The 17,261-nt window shown below is 46.1% G+C and overlaps 1 long non-coding RNA gene across 3 annotated transcripts in view; it reads right to left on the bottom strand.

Annotated features, from left to right (window-relative positions):
- Positions 1-14,922, bottom strand: part of LOC146765466 (uncharacterized) — a 28,333-nt gene extending 13,411 nt beyond the window's left edge. The window contains exons 1-2 of one of the 3 annotated variants that reach the window (XR_014950039.1): positions 6,262-14,907; positions 4,070-4,290 (exon numbers count right to left, since the gene is read on the bottom strand). This is a non-coding gene — a long non-coding RNA (uncharacterized LOC146765466). Of the gene's footprint in view, positions 1-4,069 lie in introns of all 3 variants that reach the window. The other 2 variants (XR_014950037.1, XR_014950038.1) reach the window with 2 other exon arrangements.
- Between the last annotated feature and the right edge of the window lie 2,339 nt (positions 14,923-17,261).

Below are 17,261 nucleotides of genomic sequence, written 5' to 3'. Positions count from 1 at the left end.
GAGTCTTTGGTGGGTTTTGTTTTTTTGGTTTGGTTGGTTTTTTGAGGGGTTTTTAATATTTTTTTTTAAAGGGGAAAAGTTAACTGAAGTTTATGAGCTTGAGCTGTGGAGCAGAGCCTTTTGTGTCTGGCTTGCCCACATAATTGCACTCCCCCCTCCTCTCACCCGGTGGCAAAGGAATGTAGGTGGAATGTCTTTACAGGGAGAGCAGCTCACGCAGGGACTGCACAATCAGGGGAAGAAACAGGAGCCAATCTAAGTAAAGGATCAGGCAAGGAAAATAATATTGGGCTGTCTGCTACCACGTCTAACCCCGTGAAATGCCTCCATGAATCCCCTGCTTCCTTCTGCCTTAAAATGTCCTCCTCCTTCCCAGAGGTTCAGGGCACATATCTTGTTTCAGTCTCCTTCTTAACACTTTGCTTTTTCCCCCCCTCTCCTTTCATCCTGCTGCTGCAGATATATTTACTGGCAACGGAAAAAATCAATAAAGGAGAAGGAAATGACTTGGCAGCCTTCCGAAGTGTTAAAATAATTCTCATCTCATCCAGCTCCATTGTTTCCAAACAATATTGCCAGCTCAGGAGCTTGGCCTCAATTTTCAGCAGCAACTGGTGAATTTTGGGGAGGTTCTGTTGGTTTTTTTTTGGGGGGTGTCTTTAAAGGGATGAGCTTGGCACAGCCACGTGGGAAACACGGAGGCTTTTCCACCACACTCCTAAATTTATCTGTCCCTCGAGGGATCCCACCCCAGGAGTTTAATTTGGGGGCATATTTAAGTAAAACAGCTCTAAGAAAGGCTGGACATCCCATAAACTATCCCAGCTGCCTTTCAGCAGAGAAAACTGGGAATGATATTAGCGACCAACAGCCTGAACCAGGTGCATTCCAACCTGTCAATCCCTCGTGTGAGTTATTGCTACTTAAATACAGACTTTCTGTCCCAGCAGTGAAATATTCTGGCACGTGCTGTGCAAGAACACGGAGAGCTGACCTTCACACTGAGCTGCTCCTTGTAAGCTGGAATCTCTCCTGGATTTCTGCTTCTCCCCACATTTTTGAGGTGTATTTTGGAAAATCAGAATAGAAGGAGGGCTCAAAATGTTGAGATACTCAAAGATCCTCTCAGTTCCCACACAAAATATTTCCTCCCCAGCTCCAGCTAAAATCCAAATAACTCCATTTCTATTTTTGGCTTTTTTTTAAAAAAAAGTCAAAATAGAAAAATACTTTTCTATTAATATTAAAATCAATATTTAAAAAATACTTTTTTTTTTTTAAAAAAAAGTATTCATGCTATACAAAAATGGAAGTAAAAAGTAATTTCCAAATGGAAAATTGGAGCATTTAATTTGGAAGAGGATGGGAAGCACACCTCCACTTCAGGAATGCTCCATCTTGAGTTGAAACAGAGTCAATAAATTGGGTTTTTTTCCCAAAACAATGGTTTTTCACAGGGAGGCAAGAGCTTAAATGAAAAGCATCCTTTTATCAATAGTTTGGTGACTTAATATTTAGAATTTAAATGTTCTTTTCTTCCAGTTCACTGCAGGAGAACATGATCCCATTTCACACACCTGGAAAATACCAGAATTTGCCTTTTTTTTCCCAAGAGATTTCCCCCCCAGCACTTTTTCCTGGGTTGAACACCCTCTATCACCCTGGTACCCCAATTTGTACCTCACTTAGGTACCGAGTGACCAATGTGGGGAGTGCCTGTGTTTTTCCCATGCCCTGATTTCCCTGAAATGTGTCTTTGGCAGGACAGGGCCTGGCTGAGCGGAGCTGCTCATGGAAGAACACATTTTCTGGGCTGAGCTGGTGACAAGAAGAATTTGGTTTGGGGTTGTTCTTCCCACTGCCTCCCTTGCCACTTTGGGGTGGCACATCCTGGATCCCAGCATCCAGGATCCCACTCTTTTAACACCTAGTGATCCTCTTTTTTGACCTGGATGTTTCCTTTTTTAGACCCAGAGATGCCCTTTCAAGCTCAGAGATTCCCTTTTTAGACCCAGAGATGCTCTTTCAGGCCTAAAGATCCCTTTTTACACCCCAAAATCCCATTTTAGGCCTAGAGACCCTGGTTTAAACCTAGTGATGCCTTTTAGGCCTAGAAATCCCATTTTAGGCCTGGAAATCCCATTTTGGACTTAGAGATCCCTTTTTAGACCCAGAGATCTCCTTTCAGACCTCGCTGGTCCCCTTTTTAAACCTAGAATTTTAGGTTTAGATCCGTTTTTAGACACAGAGATCCCTCTTTAAACACTTGCACATCAATCCCATCCCCTCCAAGGGCAGTTTTTATCCAAGAAGCATTGACACCAACAATCAGGAAATTATTCTGATGGAAAAAAACTCTCCCAAAGTCCAGGTGTGTCCATGCCCAGAGCCCTCAGCACGCTCCAGCTGAGAGCAGCCGCTCTCCTCCACCATCCCAGCTTTTATTCCTGCTGGGAACGTCAGCAAACCAGGCAGGGAGGGAATTCTCTGCTGCTCCCCAAATGTGCACAAAACCCCCAGAAACGTGCACCTTGGAGGTCTTGGGGAGAGGCCTCTCTGTGTGTCAGCCTGAGAGGAATGAATTTTTTGGGTGGGAAACATCTGCCCTTCTCTGGGGCTTGCACATGGCGCTGATAATGGGGCCCATTGTGCGCGCACGGGCACGAGAAAGGGGGAACCACGAAACCAGGGAAGCCTCAGTTGTTGGATCAAATGCCAGCCATATCTAATGCCTCCAGGATGCCTCCGGAGCCCACCAGGTCCTGCTTGTTTGATGCCTTCACTTTCCAAAAGGAAAAACCCAAGATATTAACTTTCCTGTACAGAAATGGCGTGTGAGAATGTAGAGCTGGGGAAAAGTTCCACTTGGCCAACCTCAGCGTGTCTGTGGGATAAAGAAAAGTCCAGCACGACCCTGTGGGAACGCCAGAGGGGTGGGATCCCACATTCCCACCCCAAAGGCACCACCAGCACCCCGTAAGGGGATGATGTTTCTGTGTTACATCACAGCAACCCTCAGATGGAAGCAAAACCCATCCGAATTCTTCACTGTGGAAAGAAACCACATCAGTCATCCCACAGCAAGTATAAAACAGGGATATTCCCAATTGCAAAGCAGCCTCAGAGCAGGGGATGGATTTTAAGGATTTTGGGAATCCTGTCATGGTGCCACCAGTGCTGGGCACGGCCACCCAGTGTCCAGGTCAGCCTTTCTTCCGTGCAAGCACCAGGGGAAGGAGCTGCATTTCAAACCAGCCCCAGCCTCTGGCAGAGGGGCTCAGAGCAGAATAATGATGATGGGATTAGGGAAAAAAAAAAATAAAAAAAAAACCAAACCCATACAAAACGAAATTAAAAATCACACCTCGCTTCACATTGGAAATTGGACTCTGCGTTCGGAGCAAACCTCTCTAAAAGCAACCCATTGTGCAGGGGAATTCTCCCTGGATCTGGGTTTCCAGCACAGCATTACTGCAGCTCCCCACGCTCCTGAAATCCCCCGGAAAACTGAGGAAAAAGCAGCGTCCTGGCAGGTCTGGCTGTGGAATGTGAATTTTTTGGGACAAGTCTCTGCAAGAGTTGCTGAGCTGCAGAGACAAAACCCATGGCAGAGGGTGGCACAGGCAATCCCCTCCCAGCTCCTCTCCAGTCCTGTCTGAGAAGGCAAAATCTGTGTCTGGAGATACATTTTGGCTTCTCCTCTCCCCCAAAAAACATGGGCAGGCTCTGAGTGGCAGGCAAAGGGAAAAAGTGCTGGTTTTTTTGGTGTTTCCCTTCTTTCTCTTCATTTCCTCGTCCCAGTGGCAAAAGGGGAAATTGAGGGGACAGACACAACCGAGTTTGCACTGAAGGGGAAGCAATAAAACCTTCCTATATGCAATAACAACCTCTGCCACTCCTAAATATCCCCAAACTGCCAGAAATAAAGACATTGGAAAAGGCTGGGGTTTTTTTTGTTTGGTTGGTTGTTTTTTTTTTTTTTTTGCTCACCCATGATAAAATTCAGTTTTCCTCTTCACAGATTTAGAGTAAATTAAGAATAGGAATGAAAATAACAAAACTTCTGTACCTTCTGCTCCTGAATGAGAGATTCTCCTTGAACCTTCTCAAGCAAACTTCATGGGATCACTCAGGTTGGAAAAGACCTTTCAAATCATCCAATCCATCATCAGCCAGCTTCTAAACTAATAAAAACCTTTCAAATATTTTTCCTCTTTTCTTCTTCCTCTTATCCTTTCTCATTTGCCTCAGATTTATGGCATTTGTTGTTGATTTATGGCATTGAAGCACCTGCACATCAGGGTGAAAAAGGAGATTTTATTCTGTGCCCAGGGTTTGTAGGACAGATTTAGGGAAAAGGGAGTTTTATTCTATGCCTGGGGTTTGTAGGACAAATTTAGGGAAAAGGGAGATTTTATTCTGTGACTGAGGTTTGTGGGACAAATTTAAGGAAAAGGGAGATGCTATTCTGTGCCTGAGGTTTGTGGGACAGATTTAGGGATTTAGGGACTCTGCCGTACCACATGGGCACTGCAGGGTGACAAACAGGCACTGCCATCCTGTGGCAGAGTGTCCCTGCTGGTATTCAGGAGGACACAACCCTGATTTCATGGAATCACAGAATATCCTGAGTGAGAAGGGACCCACAAGGGTCATCCAGTCCATCTTCTGACCCTTCACAGTCCCAAAAAATCCCACCCTGTCCCTCGGAGCATTGTCCTGGAGCTCTGGCAGCCTTGGTGCCCATTCCCAGGGGAGCTGTTCAGTGCCTGACACCCTCTGGGGGAAGAATCTTGTCCTAAAATCCAACAAAACCTCCCTTGACACAGCTCCAGTTGTTCCCCCAGGTCCTGTCCCTGCTCACAGATCATATTTGTGTCCTTGGCCTTCCAAGGTTTCACATCCCAATCCTCCAAAAGGAAAGCTCAGTGAGCTGAACTCTCATTTTCTCTTGGAAAGAACAAGGATGAGGCATTCCTAAAGGGAAAGGGGGCAGGAGGGTGTGGGACTGGAAAAAGAAATCCCAAATTGAGTTATTTGGGGGTGTAAAGACCTCCCCAAAATGCCCTCTCAACAACAGGCTGTGTTTTCCACGAGCTGGGGGAGCCCTTTGGGAAGGGGATGTTCCTGTGTGAAAATCCAGTTGTGAGGGGCTGGGAGGCACAGCTGGCCACAGCTGCACACAGCTGTGGGCTGGCACTGGAGCTGCACATTTCTGCAGTCAGCTCTGGCATGTGCACAGGAGGCCCAGCGAGGGGAAATGCAGTTTGCTCCTGGGTGAGCTGGGCCACGTCCACCTTCTGCCACGGCTCCTCACTTCAGGCTCCTTCTTTCCCTTTTCTTTCTGTACTTTTTTTTTTCCCCTGGATTTCACGGGGGGGAAAAAAAAAAAAATCCTCCCTTTTGACCCCTTTCTGCTGGCACGTCTCCAAATGCTTCGAGCATCCGTGGGACTCTCAGTGTCACCACAGGCTGGGGTGGATAAATCTTACAGCTCCCAAATATTCAGAGGGGAAAAGCTGCTGCTCCCCAAACCTTTCCATGATCCCAAACCTTTCCATGCTTCCAAACCAGTTCCAAAAGGAGGAGTAGCTGCTGCTTTCCCAAGCTTTCCATGATCCCAAACCTTTCCACACTTCCAAACCTTTCCCTGCCCTCAAACCACTCCCAAAAGGGGGAAAATGCTGCTGCTCCCCAAACCGTTCCATGTTCCCAAACCAGTCCCAAAAGGAGGAGTAGCTGCTGCTTTCCCAACCCTTCCATGATCCCAAACCTTTCCCTGCACTCAAACCAGTCCCAAAAAGGGGAGAAGCTGCTGCTCCCCAAACCTTTCCACATTCCCAAACCTTTCCATGCTCCCAAACCTTTCCATGCTCCCCAAATCTTTCCCTGCTCCCAAACAAGTCCCAAAATGCTGCACCTGTTCTGTTTTCCTGATCCTTGTTATGTATGTGGACACGCAGATATTCGGAATTAACAACTGCTTGGAAGGGTTTTTGTATTTGCCCAAGAGGCAAGTCCCCAGCAGAGCAGGGAAATGAGGGTGAAGGCAGATTAGGAGCTGGCCCACCACATATTTGTGCAAAATATTCATTTATTATCCCTGAGAAAGCAGCAAACCCTCAGGAAGTGGCATTTGGTGGGCATTTATTTATTTAGGAAGCATGTCAGATGTCCAGTGGTGGTTGGAACAGGTGACAAACACCAAAATAAATCAGTTTTCCTTCACTGTGAGCGACCAGCTATCCACCACCAACATACCTGATGTCTTTAACAAGCACCCAACAAATCTTAATTTGCTCCAAAATCGCTCTGCTGGCCAACAAAGCCATTCAGCCACTTGCCAGGGGGGTAATGAAAACTGGCCTAGAACAGAGCTGGACAGAGCTGAAGAACAAAGCAGGGATTTATTAAAGGATCTCCTCCATGGATGCACCTTGGGCAGCACCAGAGCCCAGCCAGGGCTGCACCCAAGATGAACCAAAATGGCCCAAAATGAACCCAAGATGAACCCAAATGGTCCCAAAATGCACAAGCGCTCCCGGGGCTCTCCCTGGGATCAGTTCTGCTCCATTGGCACCTTGGAGTTCATTGTCCCATTCCAGCTCCAGCCCAGGCAGTCCCATCCTGCTTGTTTTTCTCTCTCCAGCCCACGGTGTTTGTGCTCCTGGGCTGAGGTTTGGATCATTTGTCCTTGGTGCCCAGCTGGAGCAGGAATTGTTTTGTGTCCCTGCTCTGTGCACAGAGCTCAGCATCTCCTCATGTGAAGCCCAGACCCACACACTGAAGCAGCACAGAACCTGAAAAATAGAAAAGCCAAACCTGAGGCATCACAGTGAGCGGTAAAAAAACCAAAATAAATGTATTTGAGTGCTGGCTCCTGTCCAGATCTCCAAGTCAGTAAAGTGGGGAAGCAACGTGGGCTGGCTAAAGGGGCTGTTTGAACTCTGCCCACTTACAAGGTGGAGATGCTGGTGGGGGAAAGGAGGAGGAGGAGGAGCAGACCCAGGCAGAGCCCTGGCTCCCTGCTGAAGGCAGCACCAGAAGCTCAGAGGTAAAGGCAAGGAACTCACCAGGCTGACATTTGAAGGGTTAATGGGATTTAAGCTTTGATCTCCCAAGAAAACACGCTGAAAACGTAGCCCAAGGCGTGCTCACCATTTTGTTTGCCAGTAAAACAATGCAATTTGATTTTTGTTGGCTTGTTGTTTTTAAGTGGAACCTCATGGGTGTTCTGTTAAATTCAGCCCACAAAAGCAATTTGTGTCATTTTAATGCAACTCCTGTGCTAGAAATGTTTGTTTTTAAATGCAAGTTTTATTGTTTTCATTGTTGGCACATTAAAAGCTCAATCAATAAGAAAAGCAATTTGTGATGTTGCCCTTCAAAATTCCAGCCTTATCTACCCCATAAATTGGGACAAATTTGAAAGTGAGGAATAACATGAGCTCATTCTTTTGGAATATGAAAAGAATAATTCCAGAGCTTCTCTGCTTTGACCTGTCTCTATCCATCATCTGTCTTAATATTTCCAGGAGACTCAGGCTGAGATACAGCTCTGGGACAGAGGATGGAGCAGAGCATTCTTTGATTTCTTGTATTTTAGTGCAGGCATCCCTTTTAAAATGGAAGAGAAGCCTTCTTTCTGCAGGAAACATCCAAATTTCGACCAGATATGAAGTGTTTAAGGGCACAGAATAAAAAAACTCTCCCCAAAATGAGGACAGCTCCTGCAAAAAGGGTCAGAACCCAAAGGTTCTGCCCTCAGGTCTGTCTCCTGATCTGCTGCTTGCTTTCCATTTAGCCCTGTACAATTCCTGATATCTCTCAGGGCTTCCTTTTCCCACCTTTACCCAGGGGACAGCACTACAATGGGTTTCTTGCTCTTTGATATTTGAAACACGCTCAGAGATTCCTCAGATGGAGGCGGGAGAAAGAAATCATTATTGTTATATTTTTATAGCCCCTTTCTCCCTGCAGGGTCCCCGAAGAATTCTAAAGTCTCCATAGTCTTGGGCAAGAAGGAGCAAAGAACAATCAGAGTGAATCTGCAGGAGCAGGACATGGATGATCCTTGTGGATCCCTCCCAGCTCAGGATTTTCTGTGATTCTCTGGCTGATCACTGGATGTGGAGCTGCCACTTCCATTCCCCCCAAAACATCCCCTTCTGATTTCATTTTTCCTTAAAGAGGTTGGCATTACGAGCAGGAGCAGGGATGGTGTCAGGTATGACTCTGCACGCCTTCACACCTCGTGAAATCCCATCCAGCATGGTAAAATTAATGAGGAAAACTGCCTACTGCAGCAATTTCTGAAATAGCTGTAAATGTTTTATTGCCCAAACATATGCAACAGCAACTTTAGCAAACATGCTCCAGCGAGTGTGGTAGAGAAAGGACACAACAGGATCTTTTGGAGCAGCAGACAGCCACGGCCAGACTCTATTTCTAAATAAATTGGCATTAATCAGCTGATGACTGCACAGCTTCCTGTAGCAAACCACTCTCAGCAAAGATATTCCTGCTGTATCTCCTCAGTTTCCTGATAATGCCACCAGACTGGCATTTTTCAAAACAATAAACGAGCTGAAAACGTGCCACAGGGGCTGCTTGGTGCCTCAAAATCCAATTGGGTTTGGGTTGGCACCCCAGTTGTCACAATCTGCGGTATTGATAATTCTGAGATTGTAGAAAGTCTCTGTCTGTCAGCCCCCTGCCAAAGCAGAAGCCAGAATTGGTCTGTGCTGGTTTCCAGGTTGTTTATTCTGTTGATCTCTCACATGTTCTGCTGCCCTGCCCAGCTCTGTCCTGCAGGGCAGCGTGTGGGGCTCTGCCCTCAGTGGGATGTGACAAACATTAAATACCAGAAACTCCCTGGGCTGCATTTACAAGAACGTGCCAATATCTGTCACCTACGTTGGACAGTGTGTCCCCAGCCTGAACCAACAGAAAAATGCCAACACCACAGTGAGACATGGAGGGCATGAAGAAGGAGAAAAAGGACAAGGCACACCCAATTTCCTCCATCTTGTGCCCTTTGGACCCCTCATCTAGAATCCTAAAATTTTACTTTTGCACCCGTGCCACACTTAATTATTACTGATATCAAACACTCAGAGCTGGTAATTGATCCTGTAAGATTGAAAACTCTTTTCCATGGCCAGAGATCACAGCCAGTGTCTCTGGGGGCTCTGTCCAGGGGGGTTCCTGACCCTGCCAGGGTCCCAGGGCAGCCAGAGGGAAGCCCTGGATTTCGACACCCAGTGAAGTCTTCAGGGAAATGGACACTTGCTCAGAGCTCCCACCAGCAGTGGGATCATTTCATTTTGGGGTCAAATATGTCTCTGCTTGGGAAATTAAAGAGAAGTGACTGCCTGGTAAATGTGGGTGTTCTGGAGCAGCCCACAGCAGGATGGGCTCCATCCCAGCCACCACGGCTGCAAAGCTCTGTCCACTCTGAGTGCCCAGGGCTGCTCCACCCTGGCAGGGAAGGGCACTCAGCAAACTTCCCAAACCATGCCCACACTCCCAGCTGGTGACTGAGAGACACTGTCCCAAGGAGAAGGACACTGCAGAGCCATGGGAGGGTCAGGAAAGGGCCCCAGGCCAGCCTGGTGACCTTGTGCTGCTGCTGGACTTCGGTGTCCATCACCTCCCACGTGCTGCCAGCCCACCGGGGCCCCCCAGCAGCACAAAGTGCCAGGGTGGCTCTGAGGATGTGGCAGGAACCTTCAAATCTCGAGGGATTTGAAAAACCCTCCAGAGTCACTCACTGGGGGAGCAGAATGGAAACAGCAGCACTGAAGTGAGCACTCTACACCCTGTAAATAAGATTTGAACCCAAGGGGTGCAGAGCACCAGGAGCTCCTTGTTTACCCAGCCCAGGGTGCTCAAAGATTTGGCATCTTGCAAGCTCAGCTCAGAGCTGCAGAACTTATTCCTTAGACCAGCAACTATCTGGGGATAACTCATCTATATGCTGGAAGCAGCTCCCAGAAAACATTTGCTAAATAATTTAGGAACAAAACCCGGCGATGATAATAAAAAAACCTCGAGAAGTTTGCTCCCAGATGATCTGCAAATACAAAAGAGCAATAAGTCTATCAAATGAACTCACCCAGTGCTACTCTCATATTCCCTACCATCCTCCCAATCCTGATTCTCCTCTGATTCAGCAGCTTTCCTCCTTTTGGCATTTCTGGCTGGCAGGGCTGGATGTACTTGGTTAGAATTCAATACCACGAGGGGGTTCAGTAACTGAAAGCTGCCTTTTTTTCCTCTTTTTTTTTTTCTTTTCTTCCCTTTTTTCCCCTCCTCTCTTCAGCAGCTCACAGGAGGTAAACAAAAGTTTAGAAGGCTGCCCTGCACGATTAAGGTCTGTTGAGTTTAAACCGCTTCAGTCCTCCTCAGGTTCCACCAGTAAAAGCCAAAAGCTCCTTTTACGTTCTCCAATTAAATTAAAAGAGGAAAAATGAAACTGCTGTTTGAAATCTTTGGGTCAGCTGAAAAACACGAGGGCAGAGCCCTTGCCAGGGTGCTGTAGCATCCAGCAGGGGTCTGTTGCAGGTGCTGTGCAAAAAGCACACAGCCTGAGACAGGTCTGGTCCCTCAGCACAATCCTCAAATGAAGCAGAGCAAGGAAGGAGAGAATGGGGCCAGGGAAAGGAGCACCGAGCTGGAATTCACTCGCTGGCCCCACTCCAAGCCAAGGCTCGCTCTGTGTGTTACTTTTAGGATCGATGTCACACAGGGGCCTCCAGCCAGACCCCCATCTCTGTGGAGGGATAGCCACAACCATGGTCCCTTCCGGAACCTTCGACACCCATCCTTCAACCCTTAAACCCAACATCCATCCTTCAATTTTCAGAATCGCTGCAAAGAGGGGAGAGAAATATTAACAGCGAGGAGACAGATGGTGCCATAATAAAATCCTCTCTCTCTCTCTGTCCTTACTTTTTTCCATTGCTTTTGCTTTTCAGGACAGCTCCCCCAAAAGCAGATCCTGCTTGCACTCCACATGTTCATTTTGAGCCCGCTAGATGATCCAAAGGAAGGGCTGAAAACCCTTCAGAGCTGATGGCACTAATCTGATGACCTGACAAAGCTCAAATCAAGAACCAGTTACTAGGAAATAAAGACAAACCATGGCCGCTCTCCAAAAGAACTCATAAATCTGAGCATCTCCTTCTTGCTCTCCTGTAACAGCTCTAATATTTCTTCTGCTTTTACCTTGTGAAGGCTGTTCATTATGACTTTCACCTCTCAGCCTCTCTCAGGATGTGAGCTCCATCTGCCACCACGTACCTGGAGTGAATCTCAGCAAGCCCAGCTCAGGTGCTCACTTCTCCCCTCCTCCTGAATTCTCACACTTGGCACGACCCTTCAGAGCACACAGGAGGCTTTTTTTCAATCAACGTGCTGCAGTCTCCTCACTTCTTGACTTTATTTTCCCCTCTGCCTCTCCATCCTCAATCACTCTCTGCTCGCCCTTCATTTCATCCTTACCTTGGAATTACTGACAGTGATACAGAGGATGATGATGCCTCATTCTGCTTAGTAATGGTTTTGCTGAACATCTCAGCCTCCACTTCAGCTGGCACATTAGCAACCAGAGAATAAACTGGAATTGTTTTGACACTTTACCACTTGCCAGCCCTGAGCACAGGTAGGGCTGAAGCTGCAGCACTCAGCTCTGCTTCGAGGAGCAGAGAATTCCAGCCTTTGTTGACTCGTGCTTGGCTTCTCCCGTACCAATGTTTCCTGAGCTCCTTTCATCTTTCCCTCGCTGCTGCTGAGCATGTCATTTTCCACTCCCTGTTATTCAACAGCCTTTATATTCACACGCAGCCCAATTTTCTGCCAATATCATCTTTTCATTTATGTCAACTGGATTACATGTTGCTCCTACCTGCCTCCGAGTTACCGCTCATTTTCTGTGTCAGGTGAAGTTATCTCACAGCACACAGAGCGGAGTTTTATTCCACAATTGCATTCCTTTATGTCTTCAAATTGCTTGCCACAGAGCAGGCTGTAATTCTCCTCTGGTGTAAAGCTCATCGAGAGGAAATAGAAAGATGGGAGCTGGCACTGAGGGTTCTGGTCAGCTGTTCCTCCAGCACGAGCCTTTCTCCAGGAATTATGAGAACAGACATCGCTGAGGAGGATTCTAACACTTGTGGGATGAATAACCTGTCAGTAGGTGAGGCTTCCTCTCTTGTCACATTAATTAGCAGTCATCTCCTTCCTTTAAACATAATCCTTGCAAGACTCCCAGCCTTATTTATTTTTCCCCCTGCAGTTGGGTGTTCTCCCTCCCCGCTCGGGGCTGGTGTCAGTAGATGGCACTGTGACATTCACTCTCCCAGCTTCCTTTTTGTTCAGCCTACCAGCACAGCTTTGACTTTTTACTAAATTTTTCTCCCTGTGTGTGTGTGTGTATTATAATTAGTTTTTGTTTATGCAAGGTTCTGGAGTCCTTCGGGAGCAAACTGTGGAAGCAGGGAGATGATTTGCTTTTCTGCTCTCTGATTGAGGTCAGTTCTTGAGCCAGAAGCAGTCTCTGGGTACCAGGCACCGAGGTGATGCTGAGATTCCTACAAGGAGGGATTATCCTGAATATTATCCCAGCACTCTGGCTCCAAGGCTGGCACACCAGACTGACCAGGGCAATTGGAGGGGGGATGCAGGGCAGTGCCCTCAGCAGCTCCTGGCAGCAGATCCGTGCTGCTGCCCTTGGGAGAGGACTCTGCGCTCCAAAGAGTGCCACGTACAAGTGGAAACCCATCCTCTGGTGGAATTCCTAATGCTGGGAACCCAAACTGCAAATCCAGCACTCCTTAGCAAACCCTGATATTCAAAATCTGATTATTCGCAGAGATCTAGACTGGGGTTAGTCCATCACATCCAAAACCTGTGGAATGTCAAGAGAAAAAGGACTCAAAAATGAATAAAATTCAGTGCCAAAATATGAAATGAAAAGCCTCCCCATTGGCTTAGTCTACACCATCAGTGTCAGATGCCTCAAGGTATTTGCTTTCTTTTTTGGAGGGAGAAAATAAACATTGTTATATTTTATCCATGCTTAACTTAAGATTCTTGATCTGATGATACCTGGAAACCTCAGTGAAGGCACAAAGCCTTGTTGAGCTGAGTGCTTCTCAAATAGGAGATAATAACTGGATTTAGATGAAGATGTTATCAACTGATTTCAAAAAAACACTTCTCTTTAAAAAACAACAACAAAAAAAGAGCTGAATATTTACCAAGTTTTTTACTAAAAGCACCTCTAAAATTTTCTTTTCCCCCTCTGTTTTAAGCAGAATTTTCACCCCTCCCTTTTAATTCCTGGTAATGATGTAGCAATGAGCAACATTTCATAGGGGCAAAAAGACAGCAGCAAATGAGGGAAAGGAGAATGATAAAAAATTTACTCCCCCCAAAAAAAAGTGTTAGCATAAACATCTCTTGTAAATATAAACATGTGCCCATGGATTCAGTCACATACAGGCACAGAGTGCATTTCAGTGTACAAAATGTCCTTTTGACCTCCTAGGATGAAGTGTCCTCAGCAAGAATTACAATTATCATCAAAGGTTGATTAGCAAGTGTCAGATTGACAAGGAGTCATCAGCAAATATAAATATAGGGCTTGGAAGGAATAGAAAGCCTTTGTGGGAGCTGATAGCTTCTTCCAGCACTGAACCTTGGTGTTCTACTTCTCCATGACTTTATTTTCACTCCAAGGATGTCAGAGAGAGGAGAGCAGCTCAGTGGGCTTTAATATCTCCTGTAAAACATATTCCTCAGGGTGTGACTGACCAGCTGTAACACCCCCGAGACCAGGACAACTCAGGCAAAAAGTTGTGAGTTCCTTGAGGGAAGATTTTTGACATCAGAGACCCCCAAAATGTAGCAGGGGAATTATTTTCCATTAATATGCTTACAGCGAAAGGATTGGCTTCCATTCAACTAATAGAAGTGTTAGTGCTTCGAGCCTGCATGCCTGGCATTCCTGCAGTAATACAATTCTGTATTAAAATCTATTCCAGTTGCTTGATTTATGAAAATGGTTCAAACGTGCTGCACTCGTACCCAGCTCATTGGATCAAAAGAGGGGGGAAAAAATTTAAAAAGAGAATTAATTTTTAAACAGAAAGAAAAAGCAAGTGAGAGAGCACACGCTGTTGTCCCTATCTCAGAAGTGGAGCTTTAGTCCTTATAAAAGTTGCCTGTATCCAAAATGTGACAATTTTATTTCAGAAGGTGACGACATTTTAAGAATTTGTTGCAACTCGTGGACAAAGCCGCGGTTGATTCGCTCTCCAGCGTTCCCTGGATTTTGTAATATGTCAATACATCATGTTAATGCAAGTTTTTAAAAAAGGGGAAGAGAAAGCAAAAGCTCCCTTCCTTTTTAAGTATGAGTAATCTATCCAAATCCTACTGAGACACACAAAGGAACGCCGGCAATTTTCCCTTTCATAAAATGCGGACTTTCTTTAAATACTTCCTCCCTACATTTTCAAAGCGGGGCTGTATGAAATGAAGGGGAAATGACACCCTTCCCCATTGAAAAGGAGATTATGTAAAACTGCCTGGAGAAGCCAGCCGTGTTAATGCAAATACAAGTATGATCTTATTCATAAGTTGCCATTGTGCTGGCAGAACATGCCTTGGCTCCGTGTGTCCACCTCCAGCTCCGGGTGAAGAGGAAAAACCCTTTTCTTTTGGGATCCACGCCGCCCCCGGTTTGCAAATAAATATGAAACCCCAAAGATCACTTTGAAAGAAGTGGAGGGCTCCTCGGTTTGCCATTGTGCTGAGCACTCGATGGCACTTGAAGTTGATGAGAGCAGTCAGCAGCCCTGACAATGGGGCACGGCGAGGATTTTGTGTGCCCAAAGGTGCTGGGGACACTCAGGGCTCCTTCCCTGCTCCAAAGCACTGAGTGGGGACAGCCTGGGCCTAGGAAGGGATTGAAAAGTCAAACCTACTGCCTAAAAAACCTCCCTGCAGCCACTCCAAGGCATCCTGCAGCTGGAAAAGCACAGGTCACTGCCAGCCTGTCCCAACACCCTCAGCTGCAGGGCGCCCTGCACCAGTGCCTTGCTAAAAAGATTAAAACAATGGACTCATTAATGTTGGACAAGACCTCTGAGATCACCAAGCCCAGCTTTCATTCCTGTCCTAGGCCGGGAATGTGGGATCAAAGCATAAATTCACCCCGGACCGCATCCGAGACCAAGGGATGTCTCAGAGGAAGGGAAAGAAGGAAAATTGTCATTGCAAAGCTCTGAAGTCCAATCAAAGCCCAGCTTGCAGTTGAAAAATTCAAGATACAGGTACATGAGTTTGGCCTTTTGAAAGGAAAGAATATTGAATGGAATGAAGAAATTGGGAATATTGCATGGAGTGAAGGGACTGGGAATATTGCATGGAATAAAAGAACTGGGAATATTGTGTGGAATAAAGGGACTGGGAATATTGCATGGAATAAAGGGACTGGGAATATTGCGTGGAATAAAGGGACTGGAGTGCCCAAGGCACTGAAAAGGCAGTTAAATAGAACGTGGCTGGAGAAGCTGCACTGCTGCAAACAGCCCCAGAACGTGACCCCACCTTGCTCAAAGTGCCCCTTGAGGCATTTTATCCTTGAATGTGAACAAGAAAAGTCAACCCTGGAACATTTTTACAGTAACTTTACATGGGAGCTGAGCCTCTTTCTTCTCTCGCCCACTTTTTACTCCTCTCTGCTTTCCATGGAAACTTCCTGGTGCTGTGAGGAAGCCCAAGGCCTTGGCTGTGTGTATTTAACTTTGGGCTGCTAAAGGAGGTCTAATTAATCTTCATTATGAGTGGCTTTTGAAATAGATGCCTCCACTGAGTGCCCTTCCTGTGCAGCTCCAGTCCAGAGGAGTTTCTGGCTCAGCCCAGAGGACCCTGGGGTCTTATCATAGGAAAGGCTGTTCAGTATTTGATGGAGAAATGATTACAAAACTCTTCCTACCCTGCTCCACTTGTATGTGGCAGCTGTTACCAGTCAAACCGTATTTATTTGTTTGCTAGATAAAGGTAGAAAATGACCAGGCTAACCCAAAAATTCCTCATGTTTAAATTAGCAGTGCTTCTTCAAAGCAGAAAAGTTTGATTCCCCCAAAAACTGCAGCAGAGGTAATTGCCTTATTTTAAAATAAGAGTAATACCAGGTCATTTGGTAGAAAAGTCTACTGGTTTTAATTCCTGGGGGGTTAGTTTTGGTTATTTAGGGTTTTTTTTATTTAAGTAATACCTCAAAAGATATACCAAGGTTTTACTGTTTGCATCACAGCAATCTGAGGTAGTTTTAAGAACACATTTAAACTACAGGGTTTTCTAAGGTACCAGAAACCAAAACTTCGTGTATTTTAGCAGTGGCAGTGCAAAGACCTTCAGATCTTGCTTTGTTCAGCAGTCAGGGGCCAAACCCAACCCTGTGGTTGAAGGTCTGACCTTTTGGAAATGTGTAAAACATCATACAGCCCAACATGGTGGAAATTCTGATTTCCAGGCGTTTAATGACTTTGCTTTTTAGATCCATTTCCATTGGATAGAAGCACATTAGATCATTGACCAAAATCTTTATCTGAGGGGTCACATTTCCAAGTGTTCCTCTACTGAAGGACTCAAACATGACATCAAGACCCAAAAAAAACGAGGCGATGTGGGGAGAAGCCAACTAAATTTAGGGATTTGCTCTTTTTTATTTACTATTTTGACAGAATCGGGGGAAAAAAAGTTAACTTCTCCTCCAGTTTTATTCTTTAATCTCTCTGCAGAATTATTAAATCTTTTAAGAGATCAAACACTCGGATCCTTCACAAAGGTTGTCACAATGAATTCATTTGCAGAGCTTTCATCCCTCCTTCCCCACTGAGCTGAAATAATGTTGACTATTTTTCGCTGTCTCCCTGGCTTGCTGCAGAGATCCAGTGGCAGAGGTTGTTGCAAGGACTCAATCTCCCACTTTTTTTCCCCACCTGGCACTGAAATATCCCCAGAAATTCAAAATGCAGCTGGTGGGACCTTGCTGGGGCTGTGCTGTCCAAAAACCAGCTCAGGAAAGGAGATTTTCAAATGGAGCTTTGGGACACTGCAGAGCAGGGAAAAGGGAATAGCAGCCATCCCCAAAAAGGGAGAGGGATCTACAAAAGGAAGGAGGATCCCCAAAAAAGGGAGGAGGATCCCCAAAAAGGGAGAGAGATTCTCATAAAGGGAGAGTGATC

Source organism: Lonchura striata, chromosome 24 (assembly GCF_050655825.1).
Source record: "Lonchura striata isolate lonStrDom1 chromosome 24, ASM5065582v1, whole genome shotgun sequence".
Taxonomy (NCBI): domain Eukaryota; kingdom Metazoa; phylum Chordata; class Aves; order Passeriformes; family Estrildidae; genus Lonchura; species Lonchura striata.
This window is presented reverse-complemented; position numbering and strand designations above follow the sequence as displayed.